Here is a 20,279-nt window from a genome sequence, read left to right as displayed (position 1 = left end):
CAAACTGTAAGAGGCGATTCCTCACATGAAAATAAAGAGAAAAATTCATATGAACCTATGGGGAGAAGTGCATAGTTTCAGAGCTAGGGTTGTCCAAAATCGCGAAAAAGCTAAATTGCAACAAGCCCTGTTTCGAATTCGAGAAACTGTGAATGGTGGTCTTTATCAGCGTAATGGAAGTCACTCATACGCAACCCAAAAATGCATATTTCATCAATGTTCAATGGGTGTGCAGGGTATTCTCAACAGAGTGCTTTTCTCGGGTATACTCTCAACAGTGTTTTCAGATATGCCCTGATTACAAGGTGGATGCTAAGTGGGCAAGAGGTAAGCCTTGACAATAATGGACACCCAATGCTTCGGAGGGAAGTTGGAAGTTTCACGAACCGGCAGCTCTACGGTCTTTTGTGTTCGGAATATAGTGGCTGTGATGTAATTCCTCACGGTATATTTAACGTTTCTTGCACTTATGAGCGTGAAAGAAAACATCGCAGCACGCGTTTCCCGAATACTAGAGACTGTGCTGCTGAAGGTCCTTACCACTTCTGACTTCCTTTCAAAGGATTTCGTGTTCACTGATGTCAAAGCTTATCGTTTACCTACTTCGGACCAAGCATAAAGTTAGACCACATCTAAAAATTCGGTTGATGGCATGTCTGGGAATTACACCCTCTGTACACCCATTGAAAAATTGACGAAATATGCATTTTTTGACTGCGTATACGTGACTCCCTTTACGCTGATAACTACCACCATCCGTGATTTCTCGAATTCGAAATAGGGCCTGTTTAAATTTAGCTTTTTCGTGATTTTGGACAGCCCTAGCTCTGAAGCTATGCACTTTTCTTCATAGGACAATATGAACTTTATCTCTTATTTCGATGTAAGGGATCACCTCTTTCAGTTCGTCGGTATAGTTCATTAACACCCTGTATATATATATATATATATATATATATATATATATATATATATATATATATATATATATATATGTAGTTTGGCGGACTATTCTTAACCGCACCCGATATTCCTGTACATTATACTTCCAAGTTAGCATAATATGAGCATGCAAGGACATAAATCGTCTATATTATCAGTAAGGTTACTCGCAATTTCTTCCAGCGTGGATATTTGCTTTTATTTGATAATGCATACTTTGGTCAACACATAAACATGGAAAAGATTCATAAAAATACACTAATTCAACAACTGCCGACTCTGTAGAATATCAGCACAGTTGTTTTCTATTTTGCTGCAATCAACTCGGGAGCTTATTGGCTACTGAATGGTTTTGAATTGGATTGTTTACAAGAGAATCGAAAAGAAATCTTCATCAAATAGCATTGAATGGTCTTAAACAAGAGTCTTGTTCGAACTTTCTTTGACAGTGAACCGCTCTGAAGGCACCCCACCCCTTCTAACAGCTTTTCTGGATCCGCTAGTTCTTACGAAGATAATGACTACACACGGATAGAAACGTCTCCTATTTAACTGAAAACTCTAAGTCTATTTCAGAGTATCCATTTTTACTAAGTATGACAGCGTAAAAGATATGTCTCGTAAAACAGAGAAATAACACTGAAAATCAGGGCACAGAATGCACTGTGATTCGATCTACTTTCTCATGTGACTATTTAGCCTAGAAACTATACAGGGTGATTCTTTATATGGTTTACAATTCTTCAGTTATAATTCTTTCTTGCAACCACATACAGACTTGGTTTATGTCATTATACTGCAAAACACTTCAAGTTTTTTGTGACAAATTTATTATGGCTTAATGTGTGTACCTGCAGTCATCCTGGACACGTCATAACGAAAGTCGATTTCCTGCCAAACAGTAGCCAGCATTTCGAGAGTAACGTCCCCGATGGCTGTTGCTTTGCGATGTTCCAGTTCATTAGCATCAGGTAGGGGAGGGGTGTACACCTTATCTTTCACAAACTCCCCACAAAAAGAGGTCAAGTGGCGTGTAATCTGGAGACCGTGGCGACCAGGCAATTGGTCCACCACAACCTATCCACTTATCAGGGAAACGCTGATCAATAAATTTCCTTACGTGTATGAAGTAGTGCGGCGGGGCGCCATCTTGTTCCCACCATAAGAGGCCGTCGTGGTCATCATCTGTGGCACAAGGAAATTCTGGAGCATATCAAGATAGGCGATATCGGTGAAGTGCTCTCAGCAAAGAAGAATGGTAAATACACCTTTGCTCTGGAAACAGCACAAAACATGTTCACTTTGCGGCTGTCACGAACCTGCTCCACGTGGGCATGTGGATTTTCCATGCCCTAAATACGACAATTGTGTATTGACTCGGCCGGAAAGGTGAAAAGTTGATTCGTCACTGAATATCACATTGTTCAAGAATAACTCATCATCACTAATGCGATTCAACATGGTAACACAGAATTCATGTCGGGTATGTTGATCCACTTCACTCAGTGCTTGAACTAAGGACAGTCTGTGTGCCTTCATGGAAAAACGTTTTAGGGATAAGCGATTTATCTTCTTCGCACATTTTCGTGCGGTTCTGAGCGTTCGAGATCACATACATCCCTTGTTAATATGTAGAGGGTTTGTCCGGAAAAGTGAGACTGCCCACCCCACGAAGCTGCAGTCGTCAACAGCGAGTCGCCACAAATGAAATTAGTGGTCGGGGTCTTAGTTAACCAATGCTACCCAGTCACTAAAACCCACGTCGAAATTTTTGGAAGCTCAAAATACAGTATTCACTTGAGCAACGATACATCATCGAATTTTACTTCAAGCTTGGGAAAACCGCTTCAAAGACATTCACCATGATTAAGGAGGCCTACCAGGATCCCAGGTTTCTGCATAGAGATTTCAAGAACGGACGGGAGAGTGTGGAGGATGATGAACGTTCTGGACGTCCTTCGACGAGTCGTGTGGACAATAATTTCGTCAAAGCGAAGGAAGACCATCGTTTGAGTGTGAGAATAATAGCCAAAGAACTAAATCTACCAAACACAGTGGTGCATAAAATTGTTAGTGAAAATCTGAACGTCCGCAAGATTTGTACAAAGTTGGTGCAAGCCGTTCTGAATGGCGCACAGAAGGAAAAACAATCCAAGCAACAAGACTGGGGTTGCTTTCGAAAGGTGTTTTTGCTGCTAGCAAACAAAGCAAGGATACAATGAGCACCAAAGACACACTTTTGTGGGAAAATATGACCACGATCCTTTATCCCACCACTAAATTACATCCTCTTCCCAAATATGAATAAACATTTGCGAGTTAGGTATTTCGCGGATGATGAGATGGATATTAAGAGCAATGAAAACCCGGTTCACCTCCAACCTCCCAGGTTTTATACAGATAGTCTTGACGAATTGATCGACAGATATGAGAAATGTAAGGGCAATGTGAGGGTGCATATGTAGAGAAGCGCGAGTCCGTGGAACAAATTGCAAATCTCTGTCATGCCAAGAGTAAGAACTTTTTGCCCCTTCTCGTATTTCAACATTAATGCTTTCTCTATAATGTATTGTATTCCAAAAACCAAGAAAGTAATAAAATGTTTCGGTTTTACTTCCCACGGTTATACTCTGTACGCTAGAGAGGGATGATTAATGGTAGTTAATGAACATGAAAGAATAGGTGGAATGAGAGTGTAGGACAGGGAGAAATCTCACAGAACTAAGTTATTCACCACAAATTCATATGACCTAAGATTGTACCAGAAGTCAGCGCTCTATTACTGACCCATCGTGCCCTCGCGAGAACTGAGAAAGTTATGGACAGTCGTTATACTTGGAATTGGTTCGCGATTTACCCAGATGTTTTCAATACCTAGTATATCAGTGACCTAGTCAGAAAACTACTTTGGGTAGTCCAACTAAGTGTCGACAATAAAAAGAATAACTGAAAAACGGAGTTCAGATCCACTATCTGCATCCTCGATCTTTTCAATACCATGGTCTGCTTGTTGGTGGAATCGCCAGGAATCCATTTCTTAAAGCTTTGACTGTGTTTCGAGAGTGAAGGGAACTTCGAAAAATGTTCTTTAGAAAAGAAGTAACTGTTCTCGGATTACCTTTCTGTTTTCAACAGCATGACCTGTCTGTGGTGATCTCAGCAATCTGTTTTGGGAAACTAGCGGAAATACCAAGCGGATTTCAGTCTGGAAAACTGACACTAATGGCAGGGGGAATCATCGGTGTGCTTAAGTGTTGAGCACACATCAACCTCTAAAACACAACTGCAAAAGCAGACTGGTAGGCATTGGCCTTCGCGGACTACTGTGTCACGCAGTCAATTTAGTGGACCAACATTCGTCAACGCAAGAATTTATTGGCTACATGCAAAAGTTCTACCTGTTTATGATAGGTCGTTCGTGAAAGGTATTGTGATAGAACAGATGGCGCTCAAGAGTTGGAATCAGTGGTCATATTATCGCGAGAACATTACCGCTGCAGCAGGCAGTGACTGTGTACTACTGTCTCGTAACTGGAGAAAGTGTTGTGCCGATCAAGTGGGAGACCAATAAGGTACACATTAGAAAATGTTTAATCACTTCTATAGGAGGCAGAAGTGGGGCATTTAAAATTCATTTTATTTTTCTATAAATACGAATCAACAGCGCCATACCAACTGATTGGCTATGATAGCTTTTAACTGCTCCTACAAAGTAGTGTGTCTTCATGGTTTTCCTGTTTTAGTGAACGCAGAACTCAAGTAATACACCCCTGAATTTCTTCATAGAATAGTGAATACTATTATTACTATTATATAACATGTATATAATACTAAGAAGTCGCCTTTATCATCAGTGCGTTTAAAATTTTCTTTCTACTGATTAATTTCTACTTCTGAATTCCTAAAGTCCCCTTCAAGGTGGTGGTTTAGAAGAAAAGTTGAAACTCCTATCTTGAGGTTTGCATACTTTGAATTGTCTTCTGGGCCTTTGTTATAATCCTTAATGTTTAAAGAAGAAACTGAGAAATCATCTTAAGTAGTATATTTCTTTAAGTATCGTTAATATTTGGAATATGGTACAACATGATTAAACATTTGTTATGCACTGTTAGTACTACTTCCATTCATATATGGACATCCGCCATATTGGGATCAGTGTTGCCGAATACCTATTTTGTGAAAATACTCGTAGATGTATGGAGAATTCCCTACACTGAGTCTGGTGTGAATTTTTGATAGCTTGAGTTATATATTCGATAGTTTACGATGTAACCTTACTCATTTACCCAGAGTCTTTTATCTAAATTTAATTCTGATTCCTTGGTTCCAATGAAATAAGATTCGTAAACGTATCTTTCAATTTACGAAGTATCACTATGTAAGATAGTTAACTTATTTATAGTGTGCTTAGTTTCCATTAAGTGTTTAGATACTCCTGACAATATTGATTCGTTATTTTTAAAATCCCTTACATGTTCCTTTATTCTAATTGAAATATTTCTCATCTATGCATACTTCAAGATAGGAGTTAAGCCAACACCTGGAAGAAAGCTAGAGGAATTTTAGAAGTATAAATTAATTTGTATAAAGAGAAATTTAAACGCACTAAAGCTTAAAGGTAACTCCTTACTATTATATTTAGATACGAGTGTGTTTAGCAACGTAAAAGCATTAACTTATGATTTAAATTTTAAGTTTGATGCTAGTTTGACTAGCATTTTTTTTTCTGTACCTATTTATTGTATGAACATCTCACATGTACTTAATAACTGCCATTATTTAGTGACTTTTATTCTGTCAGGTAAAGCAACGATAACATTAATATTTTGAGTTTTATTGTGAAGGAAAGCGTTAGGCTGACACAAAGTGGAAGACTGTTAGTGTCAATGTTACATTGTTTCAATAAATTACAACTAAATTAAAACTTCAAGGAATTTCTCTGTCATTGACTTTTCTTTCCATTTGTGTCAAGGGTAGTTTCAAAATACCCTAGTATGACAGCGCCTTGACTTGAATACAAGCACGTTGTGATATTTATAATAGAACTGTCTATTAAAAAAAAAAAAAAAAAAAAAATCTGGAAAGCTGTGACATGACCCACAACACAGGTTCATCTTGTTGGTGAAGAAAATATTTCGTGATGGAAAGGAACACTGATCGGTGTTTGCAGTCTCAAGTACCTTGAGACACTTTGTTGTCAGCTCCAGAAAATTCCATGCTATTTATATAAACCTCTTTTATAACAAAACCATTGTCCACTGTTAACTGCTTTCCGCGAGAAAGCGGTTAACAAAACATATGTGTAACCACAGAGGAAGGAACTTCGTCATGGTATAGAGATACCAACCGATTGAATTAAACAGAGTGTTATGCGACAGTGCAGAAGTTTCTGCGTAATTTTCGACCAAACTGAGACAAAACATTTAGTTTGTAAACCTAAAAATGGATACTGTATACGAGAACCATGCCACTTACTGAGATGGCATAGTATAGGATGTAGCTTAGTTAATGACATATCACTTATTAACACTTAAATTGTCATTAACACTTAAATTTTAGTCTCTGTTAATTATCTTATTCTTTAAATATAAGACCTATATTAGTCGATACATCATATTCAGCTGAACAAAATTACATGTTTGACGGTAAAGATATAGTTTTCGAGAAAATCGAACTTCTATGATGGTAAAACTTACGTCGTACTTTGTCAATAACTAATAGTTTCTTTATTACTAGAAGCAATTTCTATTTATTTATTTTTTATGTAATGTATGTACAGGCTGTTACAAAAATGTGCCACAATATTTTGGGAACAGATTCCTCACATCAAAGTAAGAAAAGAAGTTCATGTGAACCTGTGCTCAAAAGTGAAGAGTTTCGGAGTTATATGGTGCTGAAAACGTGAAACGAGTGAATTTTAAAAGTGCATGGCTCCACTACTATGGCAGCTATTGTGGTCGGATCAAGAGATCACTGAGGAACCTGTATGTGAACCATCCAAATATCCATGTATAAGAATGCTCCGGTACTTGCACACTAATTTTTTAGAGAGGTAGGCGGAGAGTGATCAAGTACTGCCAAACAGCCTTTCTAAAAATGACTGTGCAAGTACCGGAGGTTTTGAGAGATGGATATTTGGATAGTTCACATGCTAGTTCCTCAGTGATGTCTTGACCCGACTACGATCGGTCCTATGGTATTGGAACTATGAACTTTTAAATTACACTTTTTCTCGTTTTCGGTACCCTATAACTATGAAACTATGCACTTTCGACCACAGACCCTTATAAACTTTATTTTGTTGAGAGGAATCTATTCCCAGAATTTTGTGACAAATTTTTGTAACACCCTGTATACCAGTGTTAACTAGTAGATTGATGTTTGTCTTTACCTAATGGTGACACGCATACTATTTGTAAGTACTCTAATTATAGAGACATGGAAGTTGCACTATAATTTCCCCACTTGTATTCCTAGTACATCCTACTTTACACAACGTTAGTGATAAGTCGAGTGATGAAAAGAATTAAAGCGAATGTCAAGATCTATCAAACCTTAATTTGATAAAATACAATAAAAGTTGAATGGGTTTTACCTATTCCAAATCCCATATTGTATGACGACCTGGAATCGAACTTTATACATAACTTCGCAAGGCCGATCACACTTGTCTCACGATTGCATATGTAGAACTGCAACATGGCGCTAAATCAAATTTCATTATCAAACATTGGGAACGAAAAGGATCTTTACACACATGCAGAAAATTTCAATTTCTCAATAAAAAACTCATTTTCGGTATTGCAAGACAAAGTCTCAAATAATTCATAGATGAATGTAATAAGCAGAGCATCAAATAAATCACTTAGTATAATGGAACAACAAATCCGATGCTACGTGATTAACATTCGCACCTTTGCCGCGCAGCCCAGAATTTCATTTAGGCAAGAGATTATGTGGTTCGAACCTCATGTGAACCTGCAGGAAGACTGTTTGTAGAGACTATTTCGCATAGCCAAAAATGAATGCAAGTGTAAGCTCTTCACATTATTTGTCAGGATCGCTGAATCTAGCGGTCCTAGATGGTTATTTGATATGTATGGACTAGTGCGGACACCTGACAAGAGAAACTGGAGGTGTACATTATATTTCAATATTACTGGATGCTTTTTCTAAATTAGTATGACTCTACACCTGTAAGACAGTAACAACTTAGTACTGCCCTCCGTAAGTTGTTGGAATTTTTGAAATTGCGCCACAATGGGGAACTGGTCTTAATAGACAGAGCATCCAAGTTTACATCCGTAAATTCGAGAAAGTGTTTAACTTAGGAATTAAGCATGTTGGGCCTTATGCAGAGTCGTTTTGACGTCTGATTAATGCCCTACTACGGGTTTGACTAACGGATGGTTATCAAAAGTGTATTCATAGACTGATTAGGACGTAGTAGTTGACGAAGTTAATCACATGTGACTAATTAATCTAGAGCAGAGGGTACCCTTTTAGCCACGGCTTAGCTTGTGCGACAACATTTCGGATTTCGGATTTCATGCATTTTCATGTTTACAGACTACACATGCGCACATCTACTTTTCCGTAGTTGCCACATTTATTTTTCTCACCCGATGGATTGAGGTTATATTAGTTAATCATACCCAAATCAACTTTTTACTTGTATTCAAAGTAGACTCTGAATACCAAAAAGTACACCTTCCTTAGTAAACAGCTAGTATGCCGCTAACTATTCTGTGACTAACCCTTCATTAACGAATTCTCTCTGAATACCGCCCATTATGTCTACGCCTTACTTCCTGCAGGCCAAGATGGCGGAAATGGCGATGAAAGCAGCTGTATGTATGTTGAGAAAGTATTGCTATAACAACCAGAAACTGTGGCCTAAGTACTTGGACAAAGCAAAATCTATGAACTCAGTGAAACATCTGACCATCGCAGGGTTTGCCTATGAAGCACACTTTGGACAATCAATGTCTACAGATGTTGCTAAATTATTTCAGATACTGGAAACTAAGAGACCGAGAAATGCGCAGTATGACACACATTGGAAGCAGGAGTCTAAAAGGGTTTCCCTTTCAGGTTAAGCTGCTATGTGCAAGAATTATTTTGAAGAACATAGTTAACTATAATTTGAGAGATGTTTAATGGCAAGAGTTTTCTCGAAATCTAATGCTCTTGGGGTGTATCAAAGAAGCTAATGTTAACACACTCCGAACCATGGAATAGTACTGAGAAAACAGAAACATATGTACACGTTGGCTGATCAAGTCTAACAAGAAATACACGTAAAAGAAATATTTATCTACTTAAGCGAATTGGAGAGAGAGAACCAGCAACAGTAAACATACCGCACAAGACAGATTAAGATGATATTGTATAGTAAATTATTAATATTTAGTGTAGTAAGACTAGGAGATTTATACCTGAATTATGGTTTTGCATGTTGTTTGGGTTTAGGTAGTTGTTTATGCAGCGAAATTAAGTACGCATTATGATACTAGTATGTATTATGATACTATATATAGTAACTTAGTAAATTAAGTGGGTCAAAAAAATGGTAAGTGTAACTCTTCATTGGAAATGTCAATTGTAGGTTATGCACAATTTAAATTACATGGAGGGAGTTGTAATGTGCAGTTATCTTGTTAGGAAATTTGCATATCAATATGTAAATTAAATTAAGGGATTATGTCCTTATTGTTTATAGTATTAGCGTAACAGTACTTAAATTCCTGTTATTATTTCTATTATTAGTATGTAAACGTTCAGTATACATATAATTGTTGCTATTCAACAATGCATATATTATAGAATTATAATATGTACAGAAATTGTGTTCATTTTTCTGTAGAATATGCTTATATACACTCATGTTCAAAAATTTGTCGCATGTCTATAAATATGTTTTTGTAAGAATATAAGTTGATAACGAATTCTCCCGGCATTTCTTGCATTGTTAGTATGTGTATAATCAGCAAAGACTGTATGTGGCAAATTTCATGTCAAAAGAGCAGTAAATAAGAATAATAATAATACGAAAATAAAACTTTATTGTCCATTTAGCAACATTTTGTTTTACTCATTCTAATTTTCGTATTTATAATTCTTTTCCTATGAAATTTACCACAAATATACATTTCCCGATTATACACATAGTCACAGTATTAAACGTACCCTGCAAAATCATTATCAAACTATATTTTTAGAAGAAGACAGTTATAGATATACGACAATCATTTTGGACATGAGTGTACAATAAACATGGTGTAATGCAGGCATATGGCACCTATCGGCTATAATAACGACTATGGATTGCATTAGATATAGAAATTAATCGAAGAAAGTATAGCTACGATATTGAAATCTAAATGATATGGAATGAGAGAAGAGGTACATGCAGATTTTTTTTTTTTTTTTTTTTTTTTTTTTTTTTTTTTTTTTAATGGACCTAAGTTGGAGGAAGTCATGAGCATATGCTTTGAGAAGTTACCAACCAGTTTATGTACTTCTATGGAGAATATAATAAAATGTAGAATGTTTAGTATGAGTGCTAGTATATATAGAATATAAAAGGAAATATTCTTGGGTTGTGCTATTTAGCCCTTGTTGCCGCTTAGTCACGCAAAAGCCTCTCTTTCTGCAGAGAATTCTCTTCTGGCACCTGAGTGTTAGATCCAAAGAGACAATTAGAGACGCATTCAAAGCTTTATACAAAAATATTGAACCTCTGACAACAGCAATTCTACAATCATTTGCAAGAATATTGCGCTCGTACAAAATATTGTCGTTGTTTGCGCATATCGAGGGTAGCAAATTGATACAAGCAGTCATTTGTGACATATCCTTCGGAAATACCGGAATATACCCTATTTTATTTTTCAGCGCGTCCCCATCGGATAAATCCTTTCTAAATTCTGTATGTAGGTTTTAAAATAAAGGAAGTAATTCAAACTGTCAGCTTCCGTAGGGGAATAGCCATGCTTGTCTACTGCTGCCAGGGTAGATTTTTGTTTTGCAAATGTAAATACATTGGTCTGGAGAAAAATGAAATGAAATTTTTGAGTTTTACATCCCACGATTATGCCGGTTAGGCCAAAGGAGACGGTGATTATGAGAAATGGTGGAATTAAGAAAGTGGGATAAAACGGGAGAACCCCGAGAAAACCCACGCACATGGTGTTTGTCTACCACAAAGTTCACTTGGCGGGGGCTGGGATCGAACCCGGGACCCCAAGCACCGCATTGGTCTGGAGCCATGTTTATGATAAATGGTATTGGTAATTAATTATTAATACTTTGTTGTGTATTTATAATGGTGTAATTCTATGTATCAATGTAGGAAACTGTTAAAATAATAATTTCCTCAGTTGTACACGAATCAGCTGCCTGAACACACCAGTTATCCAGAACTCGGTTCCAGCTACATCTCCACTAAGCACGTAATTGCTGAAAGAGTTCTTGGTGATCTTCTTACAGTTTGATAGGAATTATGTTAGTTTTCTCCTGTTATACAAACTTCAGAAAAGTCATAGTGGGTTCATTTGAAGCTAATATAGCAACAAAGAAGGGAAAGCAGTTAGATGATTTTGTAATTTTGTGAATTAAGTTTCCAACAAATAGATAGCAGCTGAGAGTACAAGAAAGACGAGAAACCATCCACGGAACTATCAGCTCCAGCAGGCTGGCATTTAATTCGTGGTAGATGCGAAATGAAAAGCTGTGGAATCTTCTCTAGTGTGTTTGTTAAAACCAATTGTTGGAGAACAGAATAGACATAAGACAGAGGAAAAACAAGAGAAGTCCGTGCCGTTTGTGTCGGTCATGTATTGAAGGGGGCTCATCCGTGACTTACTTTGCGATATCGGAAATGTTAAACCGAAAAAATGCATTGTACATCCTGCAGGATACGGCTTTAAAATTCCGTAACGTTAACTGAACAACCTCATAAACAAGTAGTATGGGGTTAACTTACAGAATTTTGTTCTGTGTTCGCATTATTTGTACTGAACATCAGAGGGACTGGAACTATATTCACAAGAATGGAGGAAGTTAATATTTACAAACAGTACTCATCTAAGGGTTATTGGTAATAACATCTCTATTATGTATCACTGCTGATTTGTGATAAGCTGGACATACAACAAATGATACATTCTTCGAACTGTTCCACAAGCAAGTCTAGAATCGCTTAATTGCGATTTGCAATACGCTAGCGTTACTGAATTTATCAGGCAGAATACCATAACTTCACAAAACATATCAGGGCGTGGACTTCACTATTATGCCCTAAGATTAATGCAGTTTTGACACACTGCATCATACTCAGCGGGAGTAAAGAAAGGTCCAATTTGTTCATAACACAGAACCATTGAGGGAATATTTCCTCTTATTAAACACACTCGCAACGAAAGAATGTATGCTTGCGAGAAGTGATCTAGATAATAGTAACCTTACACAGAACTGACCATCATAGGATTATGACTGAAGAGAGAGATTAAAACTGAAATCATAAACAATTAGGATCCGTCACATTATTACTGAATCATGTGTCTGTGAAGCATATAGGACTATAATAATATTCATTAAACTGTCTAAAGAAAATTCTTGGTGAAATTAGAAGAGTGGGAAATATTTATAAAAAATTGTGTTTATATGCATACGAGATGAAGTGTCAATGTTACCGATATAAAGAGAGATATGTGTGTGTGTGTGTGTGTGTGTTAGTTTTTATTCTTCTAAATCGGAGTGTGAGAATAAATAATATTAACAGCCGTCTTCTGTGGCTTTTAAATGCTACTAGGTCAAGTAAAGGTAGGTCGATGACCATTGTCCTGTATTCTCTATATTTTCTATTACAGAAGTTTGGCAGTTAAGAGTTGCAGTGCTTTGGTACGGTGTTTGATAAGGATCGGAAGCCGAGAGGATGATGTCATGTCATGTACACTGTGACCTGCAACAACATCTCAATGGACCACAGAATGTAAAATACTGAATCCACGAGTAATTAGGCGCTTATCTAAGTTATAGGATTCCACTGTATGAGGGAGAGGATATAATTTAGTTAGGGTTTGTATGTTTTATGCAGATCTCTTTCGCACTTCGGTTAGTTGGTCCATACCAACGAAGCAGTCAGTATAGTGCTCCTACAAAATCTTCCGTAAGCGGAATTTCAGCAGTGCTTCCTACAAATGATACGCTGCTCCATACAAATCCTAGGTGACTACTTTGAAAGTAATGATGGAAATTAGAAGTTTTTTTATTATTATTATTATTATTATTATTATGGGGAAGTACTCGGAAATTTTGAATACTTTCTATACCACCACAAAAAGTACACGCCAACAGAAGCGTGAAGTTAAACTTCTAAAATAGAGGAAGTTGCGCAGTCACGCTAGTTTACGCTATGTCTGACCTTGTAATATAACGCACATGTTTTTCTCTCAGAGAACTGTATGTCATTCTACTAATTATAAATAGTATGCTCGTAAGTGTTTTGTGTATCACTGTCGGCAGCTCAGACGATAGGGCTGTCTGGTTATCTGGTCGGCCCTTTTTACGAACAAGAACAGACATTCTATTTCTTGTAGCCACAACAGCCAATCAGGAGCCAGCATTTCCCTCAGCCAATCACAAGCTCCCATTCATAGCTCTGCCCCTGAATTGTCCCTCCATATACATGCTAACTTCTCCGGTCTCTTTATTACAATCCCTGAAGATGAAATGCGAGTTGAGTTGATTTTAGTTTAGCGTCCCTTTCAGCAGCGAGGCTATATGAGACATGGAGCTACCTATTAACGTGGAATCCGAACCACATGAGCTCCCGCCGGGAATAGAACCCGGTCTCCCACGCCAAAGGCGAAGATCAAATGCGAAGTCTGCATTCGAAACGTCGGATGTCAATACCTTCATCTGGCTGACAGCCCGAAAAGAGTTTCTAAAAAACCATAGAAGTTCTTTATATTGCCAATCTATTTACTTATGTCTTATCTTTGGACACTATTTCAGCAAAATAGAAATTCGAGTTTACGAGTTAATCATAATTTTGAGGTATATTTGATGAACCATTCCCTGTACTATCATCTTACTAGTGCACATAATGAAGAACTTTACGACGGCGGGTATACTTCAGTATCAATGTGTAACGTGGTTCTAATTTTTAGGCATAGAAAATTAGTTTTTCTTACTTTTCTCAAAAACTACGCATAAGCTTTTACACTGACACACCGATAGATTGACTCAGTGAGATGTATCGTTTAATATACCCCTCGCTTTCGAACATTTTTTGCTTTCTCGCTGAACGTATAGTGATGTTTATTATGAACTAATTTTGAGGATATTCATTTTATTTTATGCATTGGACTTAGTTTCATTTCTGCGTTTTCTTTCATTTTACGTTACAATGCACTCTCTGTTAACGTTTGAACCTCATCCATGAGAGCTATTCTGATAACGTATTCTCACATACTTTTCTTATAAGTCATGATAAACCTTCAGCCAATGAGAGTACACATACATGTGCAGATGATATGAATAAAAATTCCTAAGCTATGAGGGGTTTGAGACTTCATTTTACGCCTGGGTTCTAGACCCATAGGCGGGGCTTCGTCGAAGAAGTGGAAGAGCAATACTTTTCTCGACAAGATGGAGGCATAGCGCACAAACCTGCGTTGTGTGTTCTTCCATTTCTTCTGTTTTTTTTTTTTTTTTTTTTTTTTTGCTTTTTTGTTTTTTTGTTTTTTGTATTCAATTTTTTTAAACTTTTGTATAAGTATGTAGGAAGCTAAGAATAATACAGTATAGTAAATCAGATCATGTGTGTATTTGATTTAGGATTTTTTCTCTATACATGTTACATGCAGTTCGCCGCAGCATGTTTTCTTTATAATTGCTTTATCCATAAATTCTAATATAGACCTATTAGTTTTATTGCGGTTGTTTGTGGTGAGGCTGGAACAAAACTTCGTTTTGTTTGAATCGCATCACAATTTGCAGGAAAACAGCATTTGTGTACAGATAGCTTTGTATGCATTTAGGTTGACATCAGCGAATCTGTCAATGCACGGGTCGGATTCCAAGTTCGATTCCCGAGCTTGGTTATCATGTTGGTTTCTTTTGCCATTCGCAATAACCATTATAAACGTTAATACGTAGTATCGTATAAGAATTCTTTTGTATGCATCATGGCGTTCGTACTTCTAAAGATGGAAACGTGGAACAAGGCTTAAGTATCAACACTCAAATACCGAAGTCAAAACAGAGTACTGTTACAAATTTAACAAAAGACATATCACTGGTGAAGGTACTACAATGTATAAGATTATTTATTACTTATCAAAACGTGCTTACCTTGCTTGATTGGGAATTACCAATTATGAGAAACTGCATTTGGAAGCAATAAAGCACTGACACGCTCATCTGTATTCCCGATATCATAAAGATATCGTGCGAGTTTCTCTGTAATCGCTTCAAATTGTCTTAGCACTATGTAGTGTAATGGGATCTCCTCTTCTCTCTCTGTCACATTCAACGTAATCTCGAAGGAAACCTCATTTAATGCATTTAGTTTCACGAAAGTAAGTAAGTAAGTAAGTAAGTAAGTAAGTAAGTAAAAAAAAAAAAAAAAAAACTATGGTGGTTGTTGCTGAATGAATGTTCATACACCAATACAAATAAGTATGATATTTACTGGCTCTGAGCACATAAAGTTTGAAAGGGACAACTACTTTATTTATTTATTTATTTTTAAGAAAAAAGATAATTCCGGAGGACTATGTAACTAAAATGTTTTCTTGTTACATGGTCCTGTTTACAATGAATTAAAACAAAAGAAAAAAAAAGTTAAGCAAATATAACCTACAATGGTAAAAAGTTACTATGAAAGTCTCGACGTTCTCCTCTTTCTTGATAGAACAACTTCAATCAACTTACATATTATAATCATTTTTTGAGTAAAGACACTATTTTGGTAACTGGTCTTTTTTAACAATTTCTATCTTGGACTTCACACTCACTTCTCTGAGTAGTCTGTCTTGTCTGGGAGATACTTCCTGCACGACATTCAGTTCCTATGACAATGAGAAATACTGCCTTCTTTGATTAGAACCACATCTCCAATACAAAGACTAGATTGCTTTGTTCTCCATTTTTCTTCTTTGCTGGAGTTCATGTTCATCTCGAGCCAACTTCTCCAAAACTACTGCTTCATCATTTGAAGGTGATTCTATCTCGATAATGGATTGACAGGTCTGCTTCAGGAGCGCTCATTAAAAATTCTCAAATGAGAAAATATCCCGGAAAAAAAAAAAAAAAAAAAAAAAAAAAAAAACGAAAGTTCACATAGAACAGTAACTAACTAGTCTTGAGTTTAAATAGGTTTCTACTAGTGTTATGTCTAATGAGTTCCTCAAATGTAAAACTCTTGCCAACTACTATTTGTTTTAAATAAGACGAATGCCTTCGGTGCTCTTTCCCAAATGCCTGTAGAATGACTCGCTCTGAGTGGAATAAACATGCCATGTAATATCTTCTTGTACTGAAACATTTTGAATTAACTTTTGAAATGCCTGTGAACTGAGCAGTTGTTGAAACTCTTCAGGTTTGCGCTTTCCTCTTCTTGCTACAAACCTTCGAAGCGCTGCTAAAAATGGATAACTGTTTAACTCATTCACGAACTCCATATTAATTGCTTTGGTTGTTAATTACACTAATGTTGCAACATTTTCCTTCGACACTTTACGTGATCGAATTCCTTGTTCCATCGTTGGTGGGTCGGTTTGTACCTCCCCTGATAAATGCTCTAATCGACTATACTCTTGCTGATGGTAATTGACCCATGAGTATTCCGAAGTTGAAGTTTTCAATTTGAAACAAAATAGATACTGATGAATGATTGATCGAATGACTTGTTCAGCTCGTAGGATCAACTATATTTGTCTCAGAGATTAAATCAATAGCTGAACTCCAGTATGCAATAATCTTCCATGTTCTGCTTCAATTATCAGTTGTGTCAGATGCTTTTTAGCTGCTAAGATGATTTGATATCTGGTGTCATACTGTAAGTCGAGAGTTTTTAGTCGTTCTCTCACTTGCAAAAATTACCTACAAATGGGTACAAAGATTTCAAGTCACTCCGTGATGAACTTGGCCTGATGTGACCACAATTTTAAATACTTAGAAGTAACTGACACGTTAGATTAACTTAATGCGTTATTCAAAAGTATCACTGCTTCGGAAAATATTTCCTGATATATTTTTCGATACTTTCTTTTCTTCGTCTATCACTTCTGATCTTTCGAGCCATACAGATGATAGAAGTAATTCTGGTTCATACCATACACGAAATGTGTGCTTCCTTCAATTGGTTTGGATTCACACCCTGTGTGATGAAATCGCCTGGGTGGTTCGCTGACGACACACGCTGCCATTTTTCAATGTTGTGAGTTCCTGGATCTTTGGAACATTGCTACGAATTAATTCCATCTCGCGGCTGGAGATGATATCCATGCAAGAATTATCCTCGAATCTGTCCAGAAGTGAGTCCTATCCACTGAAATGTTTAAGATCAGAATTGTCTTGGGATAAAATCCCCTCAAAAGTACTGCTGCACAACGTTCATATCTTGGTAACGTTACATTTTAATACGAGTTAATCTTCATTCATAATTAAAAACATCACAGTAATTTTGCCTGAATTGTTCGAAGTTGTTATATCTGGAAATACAATAGCCATAAGCGAGTTGCTACTATCAGAAAATCCTTGTATCTCTCACATCAATCAATATGTATTTAATAACACTTCGAAGATTATGGCACACATCTAACTACTGTTGATAGAGATCTTATGGTATTTGGTCATCCCAATTAAACTTATGGATTCACTTTTGTTGCAAGAAAATCTTAAACAGTATTACTACGCGCCCTAAAGGAACATTTCTGTTATGGTAGAAGTCACTGTACAATTAGTTGGTGTGCTATTCGTCTGTAAACATTCTTTGACCAGTTGTTGGTAATGAGAAGCATCGTACCGAATGTTGAAACACTTGACTAGGACTCGAATTGAAAGTGTATATTCTTATGTTCTTCTTGTACTGCTTCGAACAATGCTGTAGAGCACCATTTTTTAAAAGACACAACCACCACTCTGCAATAATTGAGTAAGTTTGTTGTTAAGCTCTAGAGTCTAATGAATATTCTGGCATCTTAAGCTTACATTGTCAATATAAAAATTCACGTTCCAATGTTGTTGTTGCTTGAGGATATTTGCTTCTTCCTTCAATTTCCGAAATAAAATAATACTTTATTACCATATCATATTATCATCATTATCATTCAAACAAATATAATATTATTTCACCATTTGTAACCCACTGCAATTCTGGTTCCTCTGATGAATGTCTACTTTTTTTTCTTTTTATCAAGGAAATATTCGAAATCTTGTGACAAATATAAATCTTGCTGAACTGTTGATTCCGTCATAAGTACGTCGTTTAATGAAACCCCAATCGAGGTCTTAGGAGATGCGTCGAAAACTACTCTTATGGTACTACATGGCTGCTATGTTGCGTGATGTGGCAATAACATTCCATGCTGTTATCTTCACGTTCCTCTTGAATTGGGTTTCATATGACCTATATTTTTTCATGAAATTATAATATTGCTCCTCCATTTCTAGATACTGTTTCAACAACTTTTTTACCTGGTGAAATCTGTGAAGGACCAAACTACGTGATTCTGTTAATGATTTGTAGCTTGTATTAATTGGCAAATGAACAATGAATCGCCCAGTAACTGTCTATTAAGGTTACTTTCTTGAACAAAAAATTACACCTGTGGTGATTATAATTCCTTGTTGTAGTAGGAAAGATGCACCCAAATTCAGTTTCCTGTACTACTGGACTTAGTTCATAAGAACGCAAAATATTACATAGACAGACAATTCTGCACCTAGCAAAATCTCAATTTATCTGGATAGTAAAAAATTAACATCAACATACAGTATGTTTGTCGCCAAGTTCCAATCAGCATGATCAATTGGCCTACTTGAAATGTTATCAGGTATGTTAAGCAAAACTAAACGGTTTACAGCAACTGCAAAATTACGTGTGCTCCAATCTATGTGCACAGACAATGTTTTGTTCACTATCAACAATGATAATACCCTGAATGGGAACAATGTATTTGTTTCTGCGGAGATGCCGTTTTTGAACTAAATCTTCAGTAAAAATAAGTAAAACTGACTGGTAGAATCTAATAATACTCTGCATCGTTATGATTGGCAATTTGCATTTCTGACAGAGTAAGATAGCAGAAAAAATGATAATCACATTTGACTTTCCCTTGAAAATGCAACAAGAAAGTCATTTTATATTATCCGTATTATGTTTTTAATGGCGCTTTTAATAGTGACTGAGTTTCTTATAATCCGGTTTTGATATTACGTTCTATATCTTTTTGAACAACGCTTACAGACATCTGACATGTAAGTACTTACTTTGCATTGTTGCTTAAAACAAATAAAACACTAAATTTTCTCATATTATTGATTTTCATTTGTTTCAGAGTTTCAAAAACCCAGAACATTTAAACAATGGATATGTCAGATTTTTGTTCACAAAAGTTACAGAAGTCCTGCGACAGGTAGGATTTTCTGGTTTTTACTTTTTGAAATTTGCGACGATGCTCAGTCTGCTTTTAACCTTGACAATTCTTCCTGCAGTGGGTTCTGTTTATACTTTTAAAGCCTTGACATAGGCGTTCCAGGAATGCGGAAAGTCTGTTAAGGGGGAAAAGGGTTTATTCAAATTTGTCGTTCCCATTCAAGTCTCGTATTGTTTGTGACACAAAATGTTCAACTGAAACTATTTCCTCTAACGGTGCTTGCAGATCTAACGCACGAAATGCATTTCAAGTGAGTGGTAACAATATTAACTCCTGTCATTCAAATGTAGCTTCCTTGCTAATGATTTCAACATGTAACAAATTACGGACATGAGTAGCTGTAAACGTTTGATTTTGTATATTAGATATATATATCAACTGTTCCCAAGCAATCCTGTAATTAGCTTCCGTTACTTGTAAATTGTTACAAAATGATACGACTTCTCTCTTAACGCGCGTCTGAGAATTGTTGCGAAATCAACTTTATCATCATAAATCATAACCTCGAAATTGAAAATAAAAGCCAATTTTCATATCGCCCTTCAAATGTTGGCATTCTACACGAGGTAATTTCAACTAATCGTTTGAAATCTGATTTTCGTTCTTAGAGGATCCTTGACTGTGCTGAAAAACTCTTCTGAGATGCGTCAATATATTATAATAAAT

General features: G+C 36.4%; 1 protein-coding gene across 1 annotated transcript in view; it reads right to left on the bottom strand.

Moving 5' to 3' along the window:
• wcy (WW domain-containing adapter protein with coiled-coil wacky) overlaps positions 1-20,279 on the bottom strand; it is a 153,836-nt gene that overhangs the window by 56,409 nt on the left and 77,148 nt on the right. The gene's annotated exons all lie outside the window — the stretch shown is intronic.

The sequence above is a fragment of the Thermobia domestica genome, chromosome 17, assembly GCF_964235325.1.
Source record: "Thermobia domestica chromosome 17, izTheDome1.hap1.1, whole genome shotgun sequence".
Taxonomy (NCBI): Eukaryota; Metazoa; Arthropoda; class Insecta; order Zygentoma; family Lepismatidae; genus Thermobia; species Thermobia domestica.
Note: the sequence above shows the minus strand (reverse complement) of the source record. Positions and strands in the feature narration are given on the sequence as shown.